This window comes from Ascaphus truei, chromosome 3 (assembly GCF_040206685.1).
Source record: "Ascaphus truei isolate aAscTru1 chromosome 3, aAscTru1.hap1, whole genome shotgun sequence".
NCBI classification, from domain to species: Eukaryota; Metazoa; Chordata; class Amphibia; order Anura; family Ascaphidae; genus Ascaphus; species Ascaphus truei.
Window position 1 is genome coordinate 275969748 of NC_134485.1, and position 13188 is coordinate 275982935.

The following is a 13188-nucleotide window of genomic DNA, read 5'->3' on the forward strand; positions in this document are numbered from 1 at the left end:
TCTGGAGTCAACCAGAGCAGTGGTTTTCTGGCCATTTAATTGTCCTGATGAATTGGTGTGATGTTTCAACCACTCCCACTAGGTTGATCAAAAGGCAATCAATTATGGGATTCCCCATGTAGCATTGCATAGGCTCCGGTTCATTGGGACACTGAGCAGCTATGTGGTCCAACTCTCTTCTATTGTAACACTTGAGGGAAACCCAAGTTCTTTTTGAACTTTTTTTCTTCATGAACGCTCCCTGTTACAGTCCTGTCCGATACTTTCACAGTATGGGTCTTCAGTACTGGGGGTTGTCTCTTATTGGGGCTCTAATCCTCATTCTGGGTCCATGGCAGCTATTTTGCTGGCCACAGACTTGCCATAGGAGTCAGGAGCATTTTCTCAAATTCATTTGTGTAAGGCTGTAGGTAACACTCATAGAAATTAGTCCAATATGAGTAGCTCTATCATTTTGGGAGGACTGTTGATTTCTGGCTGTAGCCACATCTATGCCAAATGAATATGTATGAACATTTGGGGATGATGAGTTTTAATCTCCCGGTACTTCCATGCGTGAAACCTCTGTGCACTGACGGTTGCACTTACTCTGGTTCTGGAAATATTTCTGCCTTCAGGAGATAATAATGTGATAACAGAAAATCCCTGGGCGCTCTCTCAGAATGAATCCCAATTCACAATGGAGTAAATAATAGAATAATGTTACCATATGCAGGGAACTCCTGCGTAAAACACAATGTAGGTGTACGCCTTCAGAGTCCACTGTCCACAGCTCGGAAACCCTTTGGGGAACCTTTCCTTCTTCCTCAGAGAATATGACAGAAAACAAGAAACAAGAGTAGTGCAGGTGAATAGATAGCCAGAAAATAAATATAGTAGGATCTGTGGGTGGACTGGTTAATAATATAGCCAGAGCCCGAGGAAGCTTGTCAAAGCGAAATGCGTTGCTCCAATTCACTACAGACGTTTGGACCTCGGAGGCCACCGTAGGGAAGCTGTGAGGGTGCATTCCAGACTTGCATGTCATTCACTGCTGTTCGGACGCGGAAGCAGAGAGCGCTCGAACGGGACGAGCCCCACGGACTTCAGCTGCATTCGACAGGGGATTTTAAGTTGTGAGTTTTTACTGTTTATTTGTTTTCATTAAAATGTGAAATACTTTATGTGCACTCTCTCTGTGTTTGACTGGCATCCTGGGGAGAGCGAGAAGGGGCCATACCAAGTGTCGTGTTTATAAAGGAAAGAACCACCAGATGCACCTGTACTCACATAAGCCCGTGTGAGTATTTTTATTACTATCTCATCCCCCATTGACCCATCATTGTTTTGTTTACACTACAAGAAGTGCATTGACCATGGTTCCTTTGGAACTCCTGTGCACCATTGTGGTGTAGGCTAAGTCTGGCTATATTATTAACCAGTCTACCCACAGATCCTACTATATTCAGGAGAGAATACTCTACATCATTTTCTAAATCAAGGTCATGGTAGACCTTTCGAGCTTCACTGCATAAAAAAGGAGCGAGAATGACAGCCCACTGTTCCTGGGGCCAAGCCTCCCTAGAAGTGGTTCCCTCGAATGAAAACGATAGGCCCCAACATCATCCTCTGTAGTCATTTTTTGTCAAATGTATTAGCTCTGATCACATGATGCTCCTCCATGCTGTTAGGACCCACAGTGCTTGGTCTTGGAAGAACCTCTCCCAGTCTCTTAACCACCTCCAGTAATCTGGCTATATCCTATGCAGCAGCTTCTTGTTACCAAGTTACTAGCTGCACTGCAGTAACATACACCAGGACCTTCACTAAATCCTCCATTATCCCACTACTGCCACGATATGTAAAAAGGTGAACTCCTTTTATGTGTTCTGAACCTCAGCCAAGGCTGAGTACATGGTGTTTCCTCAGATTTATTTACTATAAGGACTCTGTCCTTAGTTGACAGAAAATAGGGAGTTGGCCATCCCACTGGAGCACTAACGTACAGACTCACCCGTAACTAACTCACATCCCAGTAACTCTACTTTGGAACTAGGGTCATACTTACTTTACAAATATCCCAGTTTGCTTTAGGTCGATTTTCAGACTTTCATTACCCTGTTGGCAACCGCTTCTTTCCAGTCTGCAGCGTCTGCTGAAAGGTTGTCTCTTCAAGCACAGCACAATATGTAAACAGGGTCTTCCTTCACAGGGATATTTTCAAAGAGGGTTTTCCCTTCCTGACCCTGGGAGCTGCAGTGAACACTTTGCTCCTAGCCTGCAGGAAGCACCTAATGCCAGGTATAGCCATGACTTAAAATAATATAGTGTTAAGACCCGCGTTAACTTTAACGGCCTGCTGTGGTTGTGTGTTAAGGTGTTTCACACCTTTTGTATATCAATAACACTAACGCCCATTAAAGTTAACAGCAGGACATCTTAGCATTAAGACAGCACTTAACACACCGTTAAGGAGCTTTGAAGAGCCCCATTAACACTTAAAACTGAAGTTAACATCTCATTAAGTGACTAATGGAGCTTTGTGAACCTACCCCACTGAGCTTTCTTAATTTACTAAATTAATACCACATTACAGACATCTTTAAAATATTTATATGCTTGGGATTCACATTTCCTCTTGAAGGATAAAAATGAATGATCAAAGATGCAATCCAAGCGAGCAATTCTTTTTAAAAATCTAGGATTGAAGCAGGGGGTCTCGTGAGCTGAAACCCATTAAATTCAACTCTGGGGACCCCCTGCTTCTCGAGATAGTTACCTCCATAGGGGTTACCAATAGCTGCTCTGCTCGACTAGCAGGGATCACGTAATGGTGGAGCTTCAGAGCTCCACCTTGTGGGCCAATAGGACGTCATCAGGTTTGGATTCCTATTGGTCCGTGTGACGCAGGAGCTTTAAACGTTGCAGAGAATCTGGCTCCCACTTTGGAGGTCTGTATCTCGGGAAGCAGAGCTCCTCAAGCTGAAATGAATGGGGTTCAACTCCCCCTGCTTCAAACCTATGTTAAATAATAATTTAAAAAAACGCAAGCTGTATTGTTTCCAGACACTTCCGATCCTTCTCCCGATAAAACATGTAAAGGATTTGCAGAATAAAATGATGCAGTTTATATGGGGTAACAAAAGACCAACTGTTGCAAGGTCAGTTCTGCTTGCTCCCAGAGAAAGAGGAGGAATGACGGTCCCAGATATTAAGAAAAACTATTTAGCATCCCAACTGAAACAGATTATTTTTTGGCACTCTCAGTGAAACCAATATAGGTGGGTAGACTTAGAAAATACAGTTAGGTCCGTAAATAATTGGACACTGATACAAGTTTTTTTATTTCGGCTGTGTACCAAAATAAATTCAAGTTACAGTTAAATAATGAAAATGGGCTTAAAGTGCAGTCTATTCGCTTTAATTTAAGGGTATTCACTTCCAAATTGGAGAAAGGGTTTAGGAATTACATCTCTTTAATATGTAGCCCCCTCTTTTTCAAGGGACCAAAAGTAATTGGACAATTGACTCAAAAGCTGTTTCATGGACAGGTGTGGGCTAGTCCTTTTTTATTTCATCAAGTAAGCAGGTAAAAGGTCTGGAGTTGATTCCAGGTGTGGCATTCACATTTGGAAGTTGTTGCTGTGAACCCACAACATGCGGTCAAAGGAGCTCTCAATGCAAGTGAAACAGGGCATCCTTAGGCTGCAAAAAAAAGAAAATCCATCAGAGAGATAGCAGGAACATTAGGAGAGGCCAAATCAACAGTTTGGTACATTCTGAGAAAAAAAGAACGCACTGGTGAGCTCTGCAACACAAAAGGGCCTGGACGTCCATGGAAGAAAACAGTGGTGGATGATCGTAGGATCCTTTCCATGGTAAAGAAAAACCCCTTCACAACATCCAGCTAAGTGAAGAACACTCTCCAGGAGGTAGGCATATCATTATCCAAGTCTACCATAAAGAAAAGACTTCACGAGAGCAAATACAGAGGGTTCACCACAAGGTGCAAACCATTCATAAGCCTCAAGAATAGAAAGGCCAGATTAGACTTTGCCAAACAATATCTAAAAAAAAAAGCCAGCTCAGTTCTGGAACAGCATTGTTTGGTCAGATGAAACTAAGATCAACTTGTACCAGAATGATGAGAAGAAAAAAGTATGGAGAAGACTTGGAACGGCTCATGATCCGAAGCATACCACATCATCTGTAAAACACAGTGGAGGCTGTGTGATGGCATGGGCATGCATGGCTTGCAATGGCACTGTGTCACTGGTGTTTATTGATGATGTGACAGAAGACCGAAGCAGCCGGATGAATTCTGAAGTGTATAGGGATATATTTTCTGCTCAGATTCAGCCAAATTCGCTTCACTTTACAGATGGACAATGACCCAAAACATACTGCGAAAGCAACCCAGGAGTTTTTAAGGCAAAGAAATGAATATTCTGCAATGGCCGAGTCAATCACATGATCTCAACCCGATCAAGCATGCATTTCACTTGCTGAATACAAAACTTAAGGCAGAAAGACCCATGAACAAAAAACAACTGAAGACAGCTGCTGTAATGGCCTGGCAAATTGTATTGTATGTCTTTATTTATATAGCGCCATTAATGTACATAGCGCTTCACAGTAGTAATACACGTGGTAATCAAATAAATAATAGATAATATAAATAACAGGTCATGGGAATAAGTGCATCAGACATAAAAGTAACATTAAGGAAAAGGAGTCCCTGCTCCGAGGAGCTTACAATCTAATTGGTAGGGAGAACGTACAGAGACAGTAGGAGAGAATTCAGGTAAGTGCGTCTGCAGGGGGCCAGGCAAAGCATCACAAAGGAGGAAACACAGCGTTTGGTGATGTCAATGCATTCCAGACTTCAAGCAGTCATTGCCTGCAAAGGATTCTCGACAAAGTTTTAAAAATGAACATTTTATTTATGATTGTGTTAATTTGTCCAATTACATTTGAGACCCTGAAATAAGGGAACTGTGTATGAAAATGGTTGCAATTCCTAGACGTTTCATACAATATTTTTGTTCAACCCCTTGAATTAAATCTGAAAGTCTGCACTTCTATTGCATCTCGGTGGTTTCATTTAAAATCCATTGTGGTGGCGTACAGAGCCACAATTATGAAAACTGTGTCAGTGTCCAATTATTTCCGGACCTAACTGTATATTCAATAGTTCAGTTTCTCAGAGCTTGTTGGGTATCTGTGTGTTTATTAACTATGCGCAGCTGGCCTCAGCTGTTTTTGGGAGGTTAGTGGCCCCTCCCCCTCAAGGTTTAAGCTCACCCTTCCCCACTTTTCAAGTTGGCAAGTCAGTTTCATTTTGCTGGGTTAAGACAGATCAAATGCTGATCATTCTTCCCCTAATTATAGAGGTAAATAAGAATTTTAACTCAGAGAGTGTTAGGACCTGCTAACGGTCATGCCTTGAAGGGGCTAGCAGGTATAAGCCTGCTAGCCACTTCAAGGCATGACCGTTAGTGCAGTTAAAAACTGGTATATAAGCTAAGTTACATAAGCTTATGCTTAGGTTATTAACCCCTTCAGGGTATATTTCACAGAACATTTGTATTCATTTAGCATAGGGACCTGCTACTGAGACTTACCTTGACATTGGTTAGCAGGCTTGTCATTATTTGATCAAAGGATGTAACCAAAAGTCTCCTTTGTTTTACAGACTTAGGTTTCACTACGTATATTTATTTCCCCATTTATGGTTAACCCAATGGGAGAAGGGCAGGGATTCACTTTCTGTATGTATATGTATATACAAATATATATATGAGCATGCAAATGTGCATACAGTTATATTACCATTTGCTATATGCTTTGCTGTGGAGGGTTTTTGTCACTTTTTGTACTCACCATAACTTAACTAAGTATGGTAAAACCCATCCTCATTGCTTCAGCTTTGCATAGCCAGTTTAACCAACCCCACACTGATGAGACTCATTAAGGTCGAAACAGCTGTCTGTGGGTGGGTTTACTGGCTATGCATCTTAACCCAGGCTGTGCTTAAAGTTCTGACCATGCAGCAAGCTTAAGCCTATAGGGAACCATGTTTAAAATAGTTTTAAAGCAAAAAGTGGCACTGTGTGCTCATTTGCATGTACTTTCCCAGAATCATTTGCTGCAGTGGAAGTGCTGTGTGCTGGGTGATAATGGTGAAAGGTGGGGTTGCAGACCTGCCTAAGACATGCAAATGAGCATACAGTTATATTTCCATTTGCTATATGCTTCGCTGTGGAGGGTTTTTGTCACTTTTTTTTACTCACCATAACTTAACTAATTATATACATACATACATACATACATACATACATACATACATACATACATACATACATACATACATACATACATACATACATACATATATATGTTTTTTGTTTATCTAATCACTATATATTAATCTACTGAGTGCATTCAACAGGGAATATTTTTCTTTCTTTGTTTGCTTAATTCAGGAGTAGATATTGCTGAGTAATTGTGAATAACATTAAATTGTAAGCTCTTCGGAGTAAGGACTCCTCTTCCAAAATGTTACGGCTGAAGCACTTATTCTCATGATCTGCTATTTGTATTATTTGTTATTTATATGATTGTCACGTGTATTACTATTGTGAAGCGCAATGTACATTAATGGCGCTATATAAATAAAGACATACATACAGTACATAAAACATTTTATTTATCTATGTTTGTATAGTTTATATTTATTTCGTGTTGAGCATGTACATAGCACTTTCCATAGTAATCGTATACAAAATATATATGTATGTTCCAAAATGTAGATAAATTAACGTTAAGTACAATCAAATATTGGGACAGAGAGTTCTTGCCCTGAAGAGTGATGTGTGTAGTGGTGGAACCAGTAAATATCTGTTTATATGTGTAGAGTGCTTGACCCAATTGATGACTGACTGACATAGTGCAACCTTTCCATTTATGTGTCTGTGTAGTGGCCTTTTGTGTGAGGAATTTACTAGAAAAGGCAGGGAGATAAGGGAGAACTGCCTAATATTATAGACAATATATGATAGCCACATCCAGCGTTTGGGAGGAAGAAAACAAGGATGAGTTGGGAATACCTCCTGTGCTACATAAAGTGAAGGTTTAAAAAAGGACAGTTAAGAAATTCCTGTAATTACATTTTGACTGAACAGATGTTTTCCCTCATGATCTCTTCAATAAGTATTTCCATTATCAATAGGCAGAGAGGAATGGTTTAGGTGGGGACATTGTTCTGCTCACTATATTTTTTTAACAAATAATACATTTTTTTTGATTGATTATTTTATTGACATTTTCCAGAATATAACATACATTACATAAATGAATGCATATCTACTTTATAAATGATTAGAGACAGCAGTGATATAATAAACAACCCATATCTTAAATTAAAAGAACATTTAAAATCAAAGAATAATGAAATTATGTTTAAATGAAATACAAAGGTATGCATGTATCTAACGTAGTGTTCCACCAGCCATCAGCTCAATGCCAACAATAGGACTTGTCAATAAGGTTCTCATAAGGAATTATCTGCTTACCCATTTCAAACACCTTGTACCCCTCTTTTTATGGCATTCATACCCCTCCAACGATGCAATCAATTTTCTAGTGCCTGTTCTAATGTCCTTTTCCCTAATTTTCCAGAATAATGATCAATTGGGACCACCTTGTCCCAACTGTCTTAAAATGCACCAGGACGTTTAGGCGAATACCCATAAGGAATCTGAAAGTAATCCTGTGAAATTGCATATATGTCTCTCTCTAGATGAGGGGTTCTCAACTCCAGTCCTGCTTCAGCACAGGTGGCTCAACCAGTGATTCAATCATTTTGATTTAGCCAGTACTGGTGGGTTAATCATTTTGATTGAGCCCAGGTTTGCTGAAGCAGGGATATCCTTAAAACCTGACATGTTGGTGGCCCTTGAGGACTGGAGTTGAGCACCCCTGCTCTTGATAAACACTGTCGGGTTTTGTGGACACACAATGAAGTGGGGGTTGTGTGCAATTCATTTTATATCTGCTTGCAATATAGCAACAATATCTTCAAGTGTAAATGAGGCTCTGAATATCAGTCTACTTTCATTTCAAAATACCAGTATTCATGTCATAGTAATGCAGAGGTATTTGCTGTATCAGTGCTTATTGGCCCGTCAATTCAATTATTTTTGTGTAAGAAGGAAATTAACCGGTAGCTGTTTTTATGTTAAGTACATGACAAAAGTACTAATTACACTGCTAATAAATCCTAAAGCAACATGAATGTTCTGTCGCTTAAATTTTTTAATGGATTGTAATTTTCCCCTTCATTATCAAAACTGAAATAATGTAACATGTTGGATTCTGAAGCATGACTTCATAAAAGCAGTCACATTTTTTCATTTGCAACGTTAATAAGTGAATAACGTTTTTCTTAATCATGGTGGGTGCAAGCTTGACTTATCCGAGTCTCCATTTCAGGCGGCAACTTTATCTAGCTTAGTGTTAAAAGTATAAATTAAAAGACTCACTTGAAATATTACTCTCATCATCAATGGGATACTTTGTGTTCACGTCACGGTGCTTATACCTGCCTATGTGCGGTTATATGAAACAATAGTAGGAGTTTAGTGATGTACGTGATACATTGGTATCCATTTTTTATAATCAAAATGCATCTTTCAATGATGTATCTCCATATTTATGCTTCATTTAAATAATCAGTTGTGAGCAAGTATATATCTAGTTTGCCCAAAAATCTTGTATCGTATATTTATCAACTTGAATACATTTTTTAATTCAAAATAATAAGAGAGTTATGAGTTACTATATAAATTCTCACTTAGTTCTGCACAATTACAACTACTGTAGTGCCGACGATTATTCTAAAACAAACCTGGGGCAATCTCCAAAAAGACCCAGGTACATGCTGGGTATATGCTGGGTACTTGCTGCAACATTTCACACATTTCTGCAGACAGACTAATGGCCCATCGGATTAACAGCGGGGGTCCCTGGCAGTCCCATTCAAACTGAATGGGACTGCCAGGAACCCCCGCTGTGTTAATCCGATGGGCCATTAGCCTCTGCAGAAATGTCACTGAAATGTATCCAGCATTTACCCAGCATGTACCTGGCTAGTTTAAGGCAGGTGTTAGAATACTTGTTGGCTCATCTGTACACTAACAAGGCTACCACAACCTTACAATGCCACAGGATGGGATGATAAATCACAGCATTGTGTTCATAAAGTCTGGTTTACACGCAGACCCTCTTCTATAAATGAAGTAATAACATGGTTATATTCAAAGTGACACACAGGTAGTCATTTAACCAGACAATTTGTGCAATTTTGTGCAAACTCCCTGAAAGCAAAAGTAAGTTAGTTTTATAAATTGACTAGATGGTTAAAGCCTGGCTTTGCATGGGTTACAGTAATCAAAATTACTAATAATAAATGGTGTCTCTTTCTCCCTCATCTCTCTCCCTTTCCCTCTCCCCATCATCTTTCTCCTCCCTGATCTCTCTCCGCCCATCACTTTCCTTTAACACCTTAAGATGTCCCCAATTCTTTCCGCCTCACTCTCCTTCTCCAGCATTCTTGCTTTCTCCTCATGTGTCAACTGACTTCATCTCTTTTTTTCTTCATCTTCTTTGTGTGTAAACTTTAAAGCTATCTGATGCTCCATATCTGCTACCAAGCTATGTGCATTATATCACGTGCCAGATACATAGTGGTATAACACCCACTGGCGGACTTGTTGTCAGATACATTTTAATCACTCTCAGAACTAATGTGTTTAAATAAAATAAATTCAAAGAACACACAGTTGCACATCCCTATGGTCCCCTAAGTACGCATGCAAAGTTTCAGGTATCTAGGTTTCACGGTATTGGCGCTATGGCCCTGACATAGACAGACAGACACAGGCTGTTTTATTATTATAGATCTAGAACACAAATAGTTCAAATTGTGGTGTTTTTGACCAACTTTGACAATGGATGTTTTTTTTTGCCAACACTAGTTTTAGCAACTATCCCCATGTTTTACATTTTTGTAAATAAACCTGATTCTGTCTGAACCTATAAAATAAAGGTAACGATTGCTCAAGTGAGTAATACCGATTTCCCATTGTGAAATAAACTTTGCTACAGTCTTCTCCAAGAGCTCAACCAAGTAAAAAATGTATGCAACTAAAAATGAAATCAATGAAGACACTAGATATTGAGACGGATATGTACTGTATGAAGATGACACATAACAGAACAAATATTACAATTTGCATCAATGTGTACAAAAAACATATATATATGAACCATGTTTATCTTGTTTCTTTTAATTGATTCAGATATATTGGGAGCAAGGATTAATGCCACATAACTGAGACAGAGAAGTATACTTCAACATTTCGAGAAACAGATTTTAATACATTTCATTACAATATTGTGTTGATTATCTCTTCCCCAACTCCGATAACCAATGGTGTTAGTGGAGCAAAATTGGTGCAATGAACCTCGATATATTAAAGCAAAATGATGCAGAGTTAAAATGATGCAAGTCGTGTCCTTGCTGGAGCAATGCTCCACTATGCAATGTAGGGTTGAGGGAGGTTCGAAAGCGTGTAACATATCAACTACTTGTTTGTCCAATAAAAAGGTATCATACCCACACACTCCCTCTCCCTTCTTTGATACTACATGAAAGTACCAACACGGCTACTCATCTTTCTTTGCTATACAATGTTTGACACTCATGGCTCAATAAGGATCATGCGGGTAGAATAGCGATAGCTAAGTACAACAAGGAGAAAAACACTTCACAAGGAACATGTCTAACCCAGATTCCCCAAACCTACCCCAGCATCTCAAACAGCATAAAGTATTTAAAGTACAGATATCCATATTTTTTTTATCATAGACATGATGAATTTCCTTTAGCTTCATTTGTATTTAATAGGGGTTCCAAACTGGATGTCCTCATGAATGCATAAAATATTATTTTGTCGGCAGGCTAGTCTCTTCATATCAATAAAGTTATAACCCTATTGCACGGAAGAAAAGCCACAATTAAAATACACTAAATTTAAAATATACAAAATATTCACGCTTAGACAGAAATGAGAAATGTTATATATTCCATTCAGTCTGCACCGGTTATACCATTTAAATCTCACAACTTCAACATATATCCTCCAGCAGTCTTTACTTTCTGGATTTCATTTTTTGGTCCTTCAGGCTGCATCTGTCAAACCGATATTATGAATTTAAAGTGCTAATGCCTTGAAGACTAGGAAAACATTGAAATATATCCTCGCTTGATTAAATTACCACCTCCAGCTACTTTACATACTTATGTCTAAACAGATTTCTGTTTTCTTGCCAAGTACTGGATCTATGAGATTGGAAATGTGTAATTTCATGGAAAAATTCACGTATATTTCTATAAATAAGTACTTTTCACTTAAGGGTCTTTCCAATGTATTTAGATACCATGCTTTATGTGTGTCTGATATATATTTATATTTGCATACATCTTTACTAAAATAGTGCCTGGAACACGTGGTAAGAGTTGCCATTTTCCCAAATGAAATGTTAATGGTAATATAAATATATTTTGTTTTTACTTAGTTATATGTTATTTAAATAATAAACACTTTGTAATGTTTTGAAACTCATATTTGTGCAAGTTTCTGAACATAACATACAAAGTATATAAATCGGATGTCATTAAATAAAGAAATTTAACATATAAAAGTACTGCATAAAGACATGTTCCATGTGCTTTGATATTTTATTTCATCAGAAAGCAGGACATATAAATATAATTAATTCCTGTTAACTAATTCAAAAATTTTAGGAGACTGTAGCAAAATCCTAGATACCGTGATCCAAATGGAAAGTCCTGGATGAAAAATTCTCAGATGGATGGTACAGGATATTTTCACAGAGTCCCAGGGAGTTGATAATTCCCTTTAACGATGTCCGCAGTGATTCTGGGGAAACATAAGAGGTACACACCAATTGCGCAGTATGCCACTACTCCTGACCCCACTCTGAACCAACGGACAAAGAAACCCTACTTACAAGATAATATCTTGTGCGTTCAAGGGAGAGAATCTGTAACTGTGTCTCTGCTCTGTCTCAGTGTTTCACGGATCCCACGTGACCGGCAGCAGTGATCTCTTATTCCATGCAGCGACCAGCACTCACAGGGGACGTAAGTCAGGCATGTCATGCAGGAACAGAGGATTGACACAATGGTGTAATACGTTTACACTTTATTAAAAAAACTTTAAAACACAAATCACCCACACTTACAGTAAATGGGGGATGACGATATGACTCACGGATGCCGTCCGCCACTTGTCTGCAGCCTGATGCACACTAGGGAGCCTTCCTGAATGGCGTTCTCTGAAACTCCTAGCCGATGACGTCAGCAGCAGGGCGGTGCAGGTACGCTCTCACAGCATCGGCACGACTATGGTGGCTGGACTGGCTCAAACACTTGGCTCCTCCTCCAGGGACGAAAGTTTCATTTCGTCCAGGGAGGAGGAGCCAAGTGTTTGAGCCAGTCCAGCCACCATAGTCGTGCCGATGCTGTGAGAGCGTACCTGCACCGCCCTGCTGCTGACGTCATCGGCTAGGAGTTTCAGAGAACGCCATTCAGGAAGGCTCCCTAGTGTGCATCAGGCTGCAGACAAGTGGCGGACGGCATCCGTGAGTCATATCGTCATCCCCCATTTACTGTAAGTGTGGGTGATTTGTGTTTTAAAGTTTTTTTAATAAAGTGTAAACGTATTACACCATTGTGTCAATCCTCTGTTCCTGCATGACATGCCTGACTTACGTCCCCTGTGAGTGCTGGTCGCTGCATGGAATAAGAGATCACTGCTGCCGGTCACGTGGGATCCGTGAAACACTGAGACAGAGCAGAGACACAGTTACAGATTCTCTCCCTTGAACGCACAAGATATTATCTTGTAAGTAGGGTTTCTTTGTCCGTTGGTTCAGAGTGGGGTCAGGAGTAGTGGCATACTGCGCAATTGGTGTGTACCTCTTATGTTTCCCCAGAATCACTGCGGACATCGTTAAAGGGAATTATCAACTCCCTGGGACTCTGTGAAAATATCCTGTACCATCCATCTGAGAATTTTTCATCCAGGACTTTCCATTTGGATCACGGTATCTGGGACATTT